The following is a 13,717-nucleotide window of genomic DNA, read 5'->3' on the forward strand; positions in this document are numbered from 1 at the left end:
GGGCTGTACCGAGCCGTGATGGGCTGTACCGAGCCGTGCGGGACTGTACCGGGGGCAGAGCGGGAACGCGGGCCCGTGCGGGGCCGGGCGGGGCCGAGCAGACCAGAGCCGACCCGACTCTACCCGAGCCGTGCCTACTCGGGTCTCTACCCGAGCCGTGCCTACTCGGGTCTCTACCCGAGCCGTGCCTACTCGGGTCTCTACCCGGGCCGTGCCTACTCGGGTCTCTACCCGGGCCGTGCCTACTCGGGTCTCTACCCGGGCCGTGCCTACTCGGGTGTCTACCCGGGCCGTGCCTACTCGGGTGTCTACCCGGGCCGTGCCTACTCGGGTGTCTACCCGGGCCGGGGCTACTCGGCTGTCTACCCGGGCCGGGGCTACTCGGCTGTCTACCCGGGCCGGGGCTACTCGGGTGTCTACCCGGGCCGGGGCTACTCGGCTGTCTACCCGAGGCGACCCGAGCCGCGCCGACCCGAGCCGCGCCGACCCGAAGTCAAAGAAGCATTTGGAAAATGCTCTCAAGCAGATGGTGGGATTTTGGGAATTGTCCTGTGCAGGGCCAGGAGTTAAACTCAGTGATTCTTGTGGATACCTTCCAGTTCTGTACTGCATGATTCCAGAATCACTGCAGTGCCTCGACCAAGCTGTGGCTCTGTATAGTGCCTCCCCATGGCAATCCCAGCAACCACTAACACAGGTCTGCCTGGCTTCCCTGAGGAGCTACTCTCTCTCATGTCCTGGAGGTTTGATGTGTGTTCATCAAATTGAAAAAGGATTTAAAAATAAAGGAGTATCATAAACACCCTAAACAATCAGATCTATATAGCATGTTGTCAATATAGATAACATTATTTAAATAATAAGCTCAGAACTTTCACCTGTAAATTAAAACCTCTTATTGAAATATATGCTGATTACAAGGCAAATGTCTTTGTTTTAATTATCTTAATTATGGGCTTTTAACGTCAAGAATCTGAATAATAATAATAATCTGAATAATTAATATAATTATCTGAATAAAATAATCTAAATAAAATAAAATAAAAAATCGTAATAATCTGAAATAAAAACACTCATAAATGGCAGCATGTAACAACAATAGCTGCAGCTGCTGGCACTTGGACTGGGCTGTCAGGGTGAGGAATTACGTGATTCCTGGGGAGGGCATGGTGGGTGGTGGGTGTGCAGGGAGACTATAGGGCTGAGAACAGTGTCTGAACATACCTGTCACATGAAGTGATGGTGGCAGCTTGGACTAACTGCATTTATCATCCCCAGTTGTATAGCTCCCACCCCTGAGTACTGCATGTGGGGGAGAGTTGCTTGCGAGTGGGAAGAGAAGGAGACTGGGCTGGTGCATGTGTACTCAGTTAATTTTAATTAGTTAATTAATTTAGTTAGTTGATCAGTTTTCCATTGTTTTGTCCTACCTGGGTGAGGCACAGCTGTGACTGCTGCATCCCTGGAGAAATGCTTGCCATGGACCAGGTCTGAGAAAGGCCTATCAGCTGTGCCCCTTCCACGAATGAGTCTGACAGTGCTTGGGGCAGAAGATCCCACAGCCACAGGGTCCAAGCAGCTACCTCCTGCAGCATGTGCCTCCTCACAGGGCACTGAGCTCAGTCCGTGGGCACTGGGATATTAGGCAAAGCCATTTCCAAGCAAAGGAGATGTGCTGATCTCTGCTTCTCAGTAGACAGGCTGCAATTCCCACTCCACAATGGTATGTGGAGAAGGAGAATTAACTTGCATTTTCTCTGGTTCACCACTAGCAATTTCATTCCCCCTTTTGGGCTCCTGCTTCCACTCCCATTGCCTGTTCCTGAAAAACTAATTTTCAGACGCTCATTAGGATGGTGTGTCATTGGAGTGTCCTGCCTCATCCTCAGCACACTGTGTGCTCAGTTGTCCTACTGCCTTTAGAAGTGCCCCCAGAGAGGGTTTCTGCTATGCTCCCAGCCTTGCAAGACATTTTGGAGAAAACCAGTGAGCTGAAGGGCAGATTGGCAGGCAGATTCAGATTGTTTTTCTTTTCTAGCTGGACATAGAGAAATAGGAAATCTTTAGAGACCTTGAAAAGGAAAAGTACTTCCCTCTGAATTGCTAAACCGATGGCATGGCTAAGAATAGCCTCTGAAGGGAGAGGGAAGATGAATGACATGAGGCATTCAGCACCTTTTCTTACTGTGCACTAGTTGTGAAATTTAAAAAGTGAAGTATCAAGGCACGTGCAGGCGAAGGGGAATGGCCAGTCACGCTGTGGACGTTTGGAGGAGTGTGTTATTATGTAAAGCAAATTGCGGAAAGGTTAGCAAATACCGCTGCTTCCCTCGGGAGCTCTTCTCTTGCCAAAGCCATTAGTGCACTGGCAGGATAACAGATCCTCTCTGCTAATTCTCTAGGTCATAAGCAAATTGAGACAGAAAAGCTGATCTGCTATCAATCTACATTAGGCACAGGAGTCCAGCTCACCTGTCCAGCAGCCACTGGTTTACAGAAAGTTTAAGGCTGGAATATCAAATTATAATTAAACTGATCCCATTTTGCTCACTGCTCAGGCAGGCTGGGCATAGAGCTCTGGGACAGGGCTGTACAATTCTTGCTGTCCCCAGGTGAGAGCACGGCACAGGGAGGGCAATTCCTCAGACAGTGCCCCGGGACTTCCACCGTGCTGCTTCATCCTTTCAGGGAAATCCACAGCCATGGTGTTGCAGCTATGCTCCATGTCCAGGGGCTCTGGGGTTGCGGCCCCACAGGGAGGGCTCGGATTCAGGCAGTTTGTGCTTACCTCAGAGTCTTGATGCCAGCTCACAGTTGTGCAGCTTGCAATTTGGAAAGGGACAGATCAGGGAAATGTTGCATATGGGATGTGGGAAACTCCTTCCCTAGAGAGGAAGGGGTGAGTGAGGGCAGGAGGAGGCAGAGTTTTTTCTAGAAACAACCCAAGTATCTCCCAGCATGGGCAGAAAGAGTTTTCGATAACCTCAATATAAACTGCTTAGTGCGATTAAAACAACCCGCTCTCATGGAAGGGAAAGCATTCCTCCCAGGGAGGATTAAGCCCAGGTCTGGAGCCCCTCCCTCCATGGACACACCAGTCTGTGGATGAGTACCCTGGGCATGGCAGGTGCTGGGACAGTGGTCTTCTCTGCCATGCGTGCAGAGAGGTTTAGCCTGGATATTAGGTAAAGGGTATTCCCACAGCAGGTGGTTGAGCACTTGAACAGGGTCCCCAGGGAATGGTCATGGCCCCAAGGCTGCTAGAGCTCAAGAAGCATCTGGACAATGCTCTCAGGCACAGGGTGGATTTTGGTGTTCTGTGCAGGGCCAGGAGTTGATCCATGCAGATCCCTTCCACCTCAGAATATGTGCTTCCATGATTTCAAACACAAGTGGTGCCTGCAAAACCTCCAGAGTCACATTTGCAGTGAACAAAGACACCCACCTGCACATCATTTCAAATCCTGCCTTTGATCTCAGGTTCCGGTAACAACCTTCTCCCCATCCAATTACTTGTCTTACAATTGACATAGAAATATTAAATTCCTAAGAACTAAAGCGCTTTCAAAGTATAACCTACTTTCAAAGTAGACAAGATTTATCGTGGAAGCATTTGCTTTCTAGTCCTTGACATTATCAAAGTCACTGATGCCTCATCAGCAGCTCCATAAATGAGGCCTCCAAACACAATGTCTAGTTGCCTTTTGCTGAGCACTGTTTGCTGGCTGAGCTCTGATGATGGCAGTCTGGCACAAGTCCAGAATTTTGTTGGTGTTACATTTGGTCAGGGTGTGATTTCAGCAGAGGAACCCCAGCAAAGGCATTTGCCATTGCAGGGAAAGGAAGTCAAACAGCCATCGTGGAAGTGCTCCATCCCTAGAAGTGTTCAAGGCCAGGACGAAGCAACCTGGTCTAGTGAAGGTGTCCCTCCTCATGGCAAGGGTGGAATGAGATGAGCTTTAAAGTCACTTCCAACTCAAACCATTCTGTGATTCCATGATCCTTCAGAAGCAGCAACAGCAGGACACAACTGAGCAAAGAACAATTTGGTAAATGCTACTGTAGCAGGAGTCTTGACCTACAGATATCACTACAAAGTGACTATCCCAGAGGAGGACTTCCCTGTAAGGGTCACACCACTGCCTCACAGCCACATCCAGCCCCTTCTGCCTCCCTGGTGGCACTAGAGCTGGTCCTGGCTGCGCCCCTCTGACTGTGTGGCAGGTGGTGGCCCTGTCACCATCCCCTATGACTCTATAACCATGTGACCATGGTGTGCTGCGGGCATCCTTCTGCTGCCACACACTTCCAGGCGCAATCAAGTCTGTCCTGCAACCCTCTGACCATTGCTGAGTAGCAGAGGCAGCCGCTGGCAATGTGGGCTCACTGCTGCTAGCCACAGCATCCAGAAAACAGCTCAAATTAAAACTGGGAAACCTTTGCAATGGAGCAAGCACCATGCTTCTGGTGGCGGCGGCAGCAGCAGCAGCAGCAGCAGCAGCAGCAATGGTGCCCCTGGTCGACACCTCTGCCTGGTCCCAGCTCTCATCATAAATTGCTGCACTAACCTACATGGACAGGCATTAACTTTCTCTCCTAAAACAAGGTGCAATTAGTTGGGCTTAAAAGAACACCAAGCAGTGCTAATTACTCTCTAAAAGATGAATAGAATTAAGCCAGAGAAGCAGAAAATTACCTTTGTGGGAGATCTGTTGCAGAGTTTAACTGAACAAGGATGGTAGCTGGATTGACAATGAAGAATTTGTCTTTTAACACCAGTTCACAAGCACCTTGACTATCACCTCTTTTTTGCTCCTGGAAATCACCTAGAGTTTGAATTAATAATTTAATAATAAATAATAATGAGCTAATAAATAATTAATCAATATTTACTTAATAATTAATAAATAATATTTAATTAATATTTAATTAATAATCAATAAATAAAAAATAATAAGTATTAGCTAACGATTAAATAATAAATATTTAATTAATATTTAATTAATAATCAATAAATAAAAATTAATAAGTATTAGCTAACGAATAAATAATAAATATTTAATTAAATAATTAATGATAAGTAATATTTAATAGTATTAAATTATAATTAGTAAATAATAACAATCTAATAAATAAAAAATATTTAATTAGATAATGATTAACAAATAGTATTTAATAATAGTAGATAATATTTAATCATTATTTATTAATACTTCGTTAAACTAATACATATAAGGATAACAAAATATCTTGTTAAAAGTAATTATAATTAATAATAATTTTATTATTTTAATAAAACGAGCAAAATAAAGCAATGTAATAAAGAAAATCGTTATTATTTTAAACAAAATCAAACTAAAATAATAAAAACGAAAAAAACCCAGCTTTATTCTCGATATTTTAAACATTATCTTCAATCCAGAAACTACAAAACAGCTCCTCTCTGTCCCGCAGAAACAACAGCTCGTCTCCCTGTGCCACTCCAGAACCCGCACCCGCCTCCGGCCGCCCGAAAAGCCCAGGACGTGGCAGAAAGAATTGGCCACGACCAGCCCCGCCGCCCCAGGACACCGCCGGCCCCCAGATTCTGGCCCCAGCAGACGCGGGCATGGCGCCCGACCTCACCGGCGCTCCCCAGTTCAGTGAGCGCAGTGCTCCCGTCCTGGCGCACCGGTGCTCCCTGGACCGCTCACGCCGCCGCCCGCCGCCGCCTCTCCGCCGCCGCCTCTCCACCGCTCGCCGCCGAACTAAGGGCCGCACCCCTCCAGCTCACGCTATTTATAGCCCACGGCCGGCCAGCCCAGCCAATCACAGCCCGAGGCAGCGCCGGGCCCGCCAATCCCAGCCCGCCCATTCCCGCCGCGCTCGCCTCCGCGACCCCCCGCTGTCCCCTCAGGCCCCGCTCCCGTGATCCCGCCCGCTCCCCGCCTTCTCCCCGTTTCTTTGGGCGAAGTTACGGCCGGGACCTGAACGGGGAGCCCCCGCCCACGCTTCCTGGGACCCAGCAGCACCTCTCGGGGCTGCAGCAGCTCGGCTGCACCGGCTCCCAAAGCGACAGCAGCCGGAGCGGCACCCCAGCAAAACGGGGGAGCGGGAACGGGCCACGACTGAGCGAGCTGAGCTTGGCGGGACCGCGCCTGGATTCAAAGGGCGGCTGTAATTGGCCACCTAGAACCATAACCTAGAACCATAACCTAGAACCCTGACCTAGAACCCTGACCTAGAACCATAACCTAGAACCCTGACCTAGAACCCTGACCTAGAACCATAACCTAGAACCCTGATCTAGAACCCTGACCTAGAACCATAACCTAGAACCCTGATCTAGAGCCCTGACCTAGAACCATAACCTAGAACCCTGACCTAGAACCATAACCTAGAACCCTGACCTAGAACCGTAACCTAGAACCATAACCTAGAACCCTGACCTAGAACCATAACCTAGAACCATAACCTAGAACCCTGACCTAGAACCATAACCTAGAACCCTGACCTAGAACCAATCCACCAGGATTGGCGGAAGCTTTGAGGCTGCGGCCCATGGGAGCGCGAGGTGCTCAGTTAGGCAAAGCCAGGGGTGCTCGCAGGGTCCGATATCGCCCTGGGCCCCGCTCGTCAGACTCCCGTCCCCTTGTCCGGCCCTCTCTATTGCCCTAGTCCCGCCTAAAAGGCCCCCGCAGAGCCTCTATCGGAGCGCCCCAGCGGCACTCGGGGCAGGGGGCGGGGAGGGGTGTAGCCACCAGCTCGCCCGGGTGTGGTGCCAGCTCGCAAAGCTGCGATGGCAGCGCGGAGCAGGGAGCGGCGGTGCGGAGGGTGTGCACAGCTCGCTGCGGGCTCTGAGCGCCTCTTCCCTCGCAGCGGTTCCTCTTCTGCGGGGACTTGGACTGCCCGATTAGGTGTCTTCTCAGTAGACAGGCTGCAATTCCCACTCCACAGTGGCTATCACAGACGCAGGCAAAATCCCGGCTCTGCCAGCCATTTCAGCTCCCATGTTATGGTCCCATTATTTTGCCCCTACCCATCTTGTTCTATTTCCCGTCACAGGACCCAGCCCCAACATCCATATCACAGGCCTACAGTGATTCCAGCACACAGATCCGACAGTGGCAATCCCATTAGCAGTCCCTATCCCAGCCCCACAGTGATTTCAGCTCTAGCCCTGGAGAGCCCTTCCCAGCCCCAGTGATTTCAGCTCTTGGCCCACAAGCTTTATTTCACTGCATGCTCTCTTCTTCCAGCTCCAGATGCGTGTTTCTTCAATGCTGCTGGCAGAAACTTCTCCAGGTACAAGGCGCAGGATCTTCCTCCTGTCTCCAGCTTGGCAACATTTCAGCTCCCACCCTAGGGCCTAGAAGCCCACCCCACAGTCAATGTCCCCGCCCCACTGTGAATTCAGCACCAGCGCTACAGTGGCTATCAAAGACGCAGGCAAAATCCCTAACGCGTTTCAGCTCCCCTGCTACGGTCCCATTATTTTGCCCCTACCCATCTTGTTCTATTTCCAATCACAGGACCCAGCCCCAACATCCATATCACAGGCCTACAGTGATTCCAGCACACAGATCCTACAGTGGCAATCCCATTATCAGTCCCTATCCCAGCCCCACAGTGATTTCAGCACCAGTCCTACAGTGGCTATCAAAGACGCAGGCAAAATCCCTAACCCGTTTCAGCTCCCCTGCTACGGTCCCATTATTTTGCCCCTACCCATCTTGTTCTATTTCCAATCACAGGACCCAGCCCCAACATCCATATCACAGGCCTACAGTGATTCCAGCACACAGTTCCTACAGTGCCTATGTCATTGTCAGTCCCTATCCCAGCCCCACAGTGATTTTAGCTCTAGCCCTGGAGAGCCCTTCCCAGCCCCAGTGATTTCAGCTCTTGGCCCACAAGCTTTATTTCACTGCATGCTCCCTTCTTCCAGCTCCAGATGCTTGTTTCTTCAATGCTGCTGGCAGAAACTTCTCCAGGTACAAGGCGCAGGATCTTCCTCCTTTCTCCAGCTTGGCAACATTTCAACTCCCACCCTAGGGTCTAGAAGCCCACCCCACAGTCAATGTCCCCGCCCCACTGTGAATTCAGCACCAGCGCTACAGTGGCTATCAAAGACGCAGGCAAAATCCCGAACCCGAACCCATTTCAGCTCCTGTGTTACAGTCCCATTATTTTGCCCCTACCCCTCTTGTTTTATTTCCAATCACAGGACGCAGCCCCAACATCCATATCACAGGCCTACAGTGATTCCAGCACACAGATCCTACAGTGGCAATCCCATTATCAGTCCCTATCCCAGCCCCACAGTGATTTCAGCACCAGTCCTACAGTGGCTATCAAAGACGCAGGCAAAATCCCTAACCCGTTTCAGCTCCCCTGCTACGGTCCCATTATTTTGCCCCTACCCATCTTGTTCTATTTCCAATCACAGGACCCAGCCCCAACATCCATATCACAGGCCTACAGTGATTCCAGCACACAGTTCCTACAGTGCCTATGTCATTGTCAGTCCCTATCCCAGCCCCACAGTGATTTTAGCTCTAGCCCTGGAGAGCCCTTCCCAGCCCCAGTGATTTCAGCTCTTGGCCCACAAGCTTTATTTCACTGCATGCTCCCTTCTTCCAGCTCCAGATGCTTGTTTCTTCAATGCTGCTGGCAGAAACTTCTCCAGGTACAAGGCGCAGGATCTTCCTCCTTTCTCCAGCTTGGCAACATTTCAACTCCCACCCTAGGGTCTAGAAGCCCACCCCACAGTCAATGTCCCCGCCCCACTGTGAATTCAGCACCAGCGCTACAGTGGCTATCAAAGACGCAGGCAAAATCCCGAACCCGAACCCATTTCAGCTCCTGTGTTACAGTCCCATTATTTTGCCCCTACCCCTCTTGTTTTATTTCCAATCACAGGACGCAGCCCCAACATCCATATCACAGGCCTACAGTGATTCCTGCACACAGATCCTACAGTGGCAATCCCATTATCAGTCCCTATCCCAGCCCACAGTGTTTTCAGCTGTTGCCCTGGAGAGCCCTTCCCAGCCCCAGTGATTTCAGCTCTTGGCCCACAAGCTTTATTTCACTGCAAGCTCTTCTTCCAGCACCAGATGCATGTTTCTTCAATGCTTCCGGCTGAAACTTCTCCGGGTACAAGGCGCAGGATCTTCCGCCTGTTTCCAGCTCGGCAACATTTCAGCTCCCACCCTAGGGCCTAGAAGCCCACCCCACAGTCAATGTCCCCGCCCCATGGTAAATTCAGCACCAGCGCTACAGTGGCTATCAAAGACGCAGGCAAAATCCCTAACCCGTTTCAGCTCCCCTGTTACGGTCCCATTATTTTGCCCCTACCCATCTTGTTCTATTTTCAGTCCCAAGACCCAGCCCCAACATCCATATCACAGCCTACAGTGATTCCAGCACACAGATCCTACAGTGGCAATCCCATTATCAGTCCCTATCCCAGCCCCACAGTGATTTCAGCTCTAGCCCTGGAGAGCCCTTCCCAGCCCCAGTGATTTCAGCTCTTGGCCCACAAGCTTTATTTCACTGCATGCTCTCTTCTTCCAGCTCCAGATGCGTGTTTCTTCAATGCTGCTGGCAGAAACTTCTCCAGGTACAAGGCGCAGGATCTTCCTCCTGTCTCCAGCTCGGCAACATTTCAGCTCCCACCCGAGGGCCTAGAAGCCCACCCCACAGTCAATGTCCCCGCCCCACTGTGAATTCAGCACCAGCGCTACAGTGGCTATCAAAGACGCAGGCAAAATCCTTAACGCGTTTCAGCTCCCCTGCTACGGTCCCATTATTTTGCCCCTACCCATCTTGTTCTATTTCCAATCACAGGACCCAGCCCCAACATCCATATCACAGGCCTACAGTGATTCCAGCACACAGATCCTACAGTGGCAATCCCATTATCAGTCCCTATCCCAGCCCCACAGTGATTTCAGCACCAGTCCTACAGTGGCTATCAAAGACGCAGGCAAATTCCCTAACCCGTTTCAGCTCCCCTGCTACGGTCCCATTATTTTGCCCCTACCCATCTTGTTCTATTTCCAGTCACAGGACCCAGCCACAACATCCATATCACAGGCCTACAGTGATTCCAGCACACAGATCCTACAGTGGCTATGTCATTGTCAGTCCCTATCCCAGCCCCACAGTGATTTCAGCTCTAGCCCTGGAGAGCCCTTCCCAGCCCCAGTGATTTCAGCTCTTGGCCCACAAGCTTTATTTAACTGCATGCTCTCTTCTTCCTGCTCCAGATGCGTGTTTCTTCAATGCTGCTGGCTGAAACTTCTCCAGGTAAAAGGCGCAGGATCTTTCTCCCGTCTCCAGCTCTGCAACATTTCAGCTCCCACCCTAGGGCCTAGAAGCCCACCCCACAGTCAATGTCCCAGCCCCACAGTGATTTCAGCCGCAGCGCTACAGTGGCTATCAAAGACGCAGGCAAAACCTTGGCACTGCCAGCATTTCAGCTCCCATGTTATGGTCCCATTATTTTGCCCCTACCCATCTTGTTCTATTTTCAGTCACAGGACCGAGCCCCAACATCCATATCACAGCCTACAGTGATTCCAGCACACAGATCCTACAGTGGCAATCCCATTAGCAGTCCCTATCCCAGCCCCACAGTGGTTTCAGCTCTAGCCCTGGAGAGCGCTTCCCAGCCCCAGTGATTTCAGCTCTTGGCCCACAAGCTTTATTTCACTGCCTGCTCTCTTCTTCCAGCTCCAGATGCGTGTTTCTTCAATGCTGCTGGCAGAAACTTCTCCAGGTACAAGGCGCAGGAACTTCCTCCTGTCTCCAGCTCGGCAACATTTCAGCTCCCACCCTAGGGCCTAGAAGCCCACCCCACAGTCAATGTCCCAGCCCCACAGTGATTTCAGCCGCAGCGCTACAGTGGCTATCAAAGGCGCAGGCAAAACCTTGGCACTGCCAGCATTTCAGCTCCCATGTTATGGTCTCATTATTTTGCCCCTACCCATCTTGTTCTATTTTCAGTCACAGGACCCAGCCCCAACATCCATATCACAGCCTACAGTGATTCCTGCACACAGATCCTACAGTGGCAATCCCATTATCAGTCCCTATCCCAGCCCACAGTGATTTCAGCTCTAGCCCTGGAGAGCCCTTTCCCAGCCCCAGTGATTTCAGCTCTTGGCCCACAAGCTTTATTTCACTGCAAGCTCTTCTTCCGGCTCCAGAAGCGTGTTTCTTCAATGCTGCTGGCTGAAACTTCTCCAGGTACAAGGCGCAGGATCTTCCGCCTGTTTCCAGCTCGGCAACATTTCAGCTCCCACCCTAGGGCCTAGAAGCCCACCCCACAGTCAATGTCCCCGCCCCATGGTAAATTCAGCACCAGCGCTACAGTGGCTATCAAAGACGCAGGCAAAATCCCTAACCCGTTTCAGCTCCCCTGTTACGGTCCCATTATTTTGCCCCTACCCATCTTGTTCTATTTTCAGTCCCAAGACCCAGCCCCAACATCCATATCACAGCCTACAGTGATTCCAGCACACAGATCCTACAGTGGCAATCCCATTATCAGTCCCTATCCCAGCCCCACAGTGATTTCAGCTCTAGCCCTGGAGAGCCCTTCCCAGCCCCAGTGATTTCAGCTCTTGGCCCACAAGCTTTATTTCACTGCATGCTCTCTTTTTCCAGCTCCAGATGCGTGTTTCTTCAATGCTGCTGGCAGAAACTTCTCCAGGTACAAGGCGCAGGATCTTCCTCCTGTCTCCAGCTTGGCAACATTTCAGCTCTCACCCTAGGGCCTAGAAGCCCATCCCACAGTCAATGTCCCCGCCCCACAGTGAATTCAGCAGCAGCCCTACAGTGGCTATCAAAGACACAGGAAAAACCCTGGCACTGCCAGCCTCTCAGCTCCCGTGTTACAGTCCCATTATTTTGCCCCTACCCATCTTGTTCTATTTCCAGTCACAGGACCCAGCCACAACATCCATATCACAGGCCTACAGTGATTCCAGCACACAGATCCTACAGTGGCTATGACATTGTCAGTCCCTATCCCAGCCCCACAGTGATTTCAGCACCAGTCCTACAGTGGCTATCAAAGACGCAGGAAAAGTCCCTAAGCCGAACCCATTTCAGCTCCCGTGTTACAGTCCCATTATTTTGCCCCTACCCATCTTGTTCTATTTCCAATCACAGGACCCAGCCCCAACATCCATACCACAGGCCTACATTGATTCCAGCACACAGATCCTACAGTGGCTATGGCATTGTCAGTCCCGATCCCAGCCCACAGTGTTTTCAGCTTTTGCCCTGGAGAGCCCTTCCCAGCCCCAGTGATTTCAGCTCTTGGCCCACAAGCTTTATTTCACTGCAAGCTCTTCTTCCAGCACCAGATGCGTGATTCTGCAATGCTGCTGGCTGAAACTTCTCCAGGTACAAGGCGCAGGATCTTCCTCCTGTCTCCAGCTCGGCAACATTTCAGCTCCCACCCTTGGGCCTAGAAGCCCACCGCACAGTCAATGTCCCCGCCCCACTGTGAATTCAGCACCAGCGCTACAGTGGCTATCAAAGACGCAGGCAAAATCCCTAACGCGTTTCAGCTCCCCTGCTACGGTCCCATTATTTTGCCCCTACCCATCTTGTTCTATTTCCAATCACAGGACCCAGCCCCAACATCCATATCACAGGCCTACAGTGATTCCAGCACACAGATCCTACAGTGGCAATCCCATTATCAGTCCCTATCCCAGCCCCACAGTGATTTCAGCACCAGTCCTACAGTGGCTATCAAAGACGCAGGCAAATTCCCTAACCCGTTTCAGCTCCCCTGCTACGGTCCCATTATTTTGCCCCTACCCATCTTGTTCTATTTCCAGTCACAGGACCCAGCCACAACATCCATATCACAGGCCTACAGTGATTCCAGCACACAGATCCTACAGTGGCTATGTCATTGTCAGTCCCTATCCCAGCCCCACAGTGATTTCAGCTCTAGCCCTGGAGAGCCCTTCCCAGCCCCAGTGATTTCAGCTCTTGGCCCACAAGCTTTATTTAACTGCATGCTCTCTTCTTCCAGCTCCAGATGCGTGTTTCTTCAATGCTGCTGGCAGAAACTTCTCCAGGTACAAGGCGCAGGATCTTCCTCCTTTCTCCAGCTTGGCAACATTTCAGCTCCCACCCTAGAGCCTAGAAGCCCACCCCACAGTCAATGTCCCCGCCCCACTGTGAATTCAGCACCAGCGCTACAGTGGCTATCAAAGACGCAGGCAAAATCCCGAACCCGAACCCATTTCAGCTCCTGTGTTACAGTCCCATTATTTTGCCCCTACCCCTCTTGTTTTATTTCCAATCACAGGACGCAGCCCCAACATCCATATCACAGGCCTACAGTGATTCCTGCACACAGATCCTACAGTGGCAATCCCATTATCAGTCCCTATCCCAGCCCACAGTGTTTTCAGCTGTTGCCCTGGAGAGCCCTTCCCAGCCCCAGTGATTTCAGCTCTTGGCCCACAAGCTTTATTTCACTGCAAGCTCTTCTTCCAGCACCAGATGCATGTTTCTTCAATGCTTCCGGCTGAAACTTCTCCGGGTACAAGGCGCAGGATCTTCCTCCTGTCTCCAGCTTGGCAACATTTCAGCTCCCACCCTAGCGCCTAGAAGCCAACTCAACAGTCAATGTTCCAGCCCCACAGTGATTTCAGCCGCAGCGCTACAGGGCCTATCAAAGACGCAGGCAAAACCTTGGCAC

At 51.1% G+C, this 13,717-nt stretch overlaps 1 long non-coding RNA gene across 3 annotated transcripts; it reads right to left on the bottom strand.

Moving 5' to 3' along the window:
* Positions 1 to 808: 808 nt before the first annotated feature.
* LOC147650105 (uncharacterized) lies at positions 809 to 5,764 on the bottom strand. 3 transcript variants are annotated; one of them, XR_015277008.1, is made up of 3 exons: positions 5,672 to 5,764; positions 4,697 to 4,826; positions 809 to 4,030 (listed from the first exon to the last, which is right to left on the bottom strand). It is a non-coding gene; the product is annotated as an uncharacterized LOC147650105 (long non-coding RNA). The 3 variants fall into 3 exon arrangements; XR_015277009.1 differs by having other exon boundaries at positions 5,626 to 5,764; XR_015277007.1 differs by having other exon boundaries at positions 5,621 to 5,764.
* Positions 5,765 to 13,717: the final 7,953 nt, after the last annotated feature.

Source organism: Cyanistes caeruleus, chromosome 16, assembly GCF_971803275.1.
Source record: "Cyanistes caeruleus chromosome 16, bCyaCae1.hap1.1, whole genome shotgun sequence".
NCBI lineage: Eukaryota > Metazoa > Chordata > Aves > Passeriformes > Paridae > Cyanistes > Cyanistes caeruleus.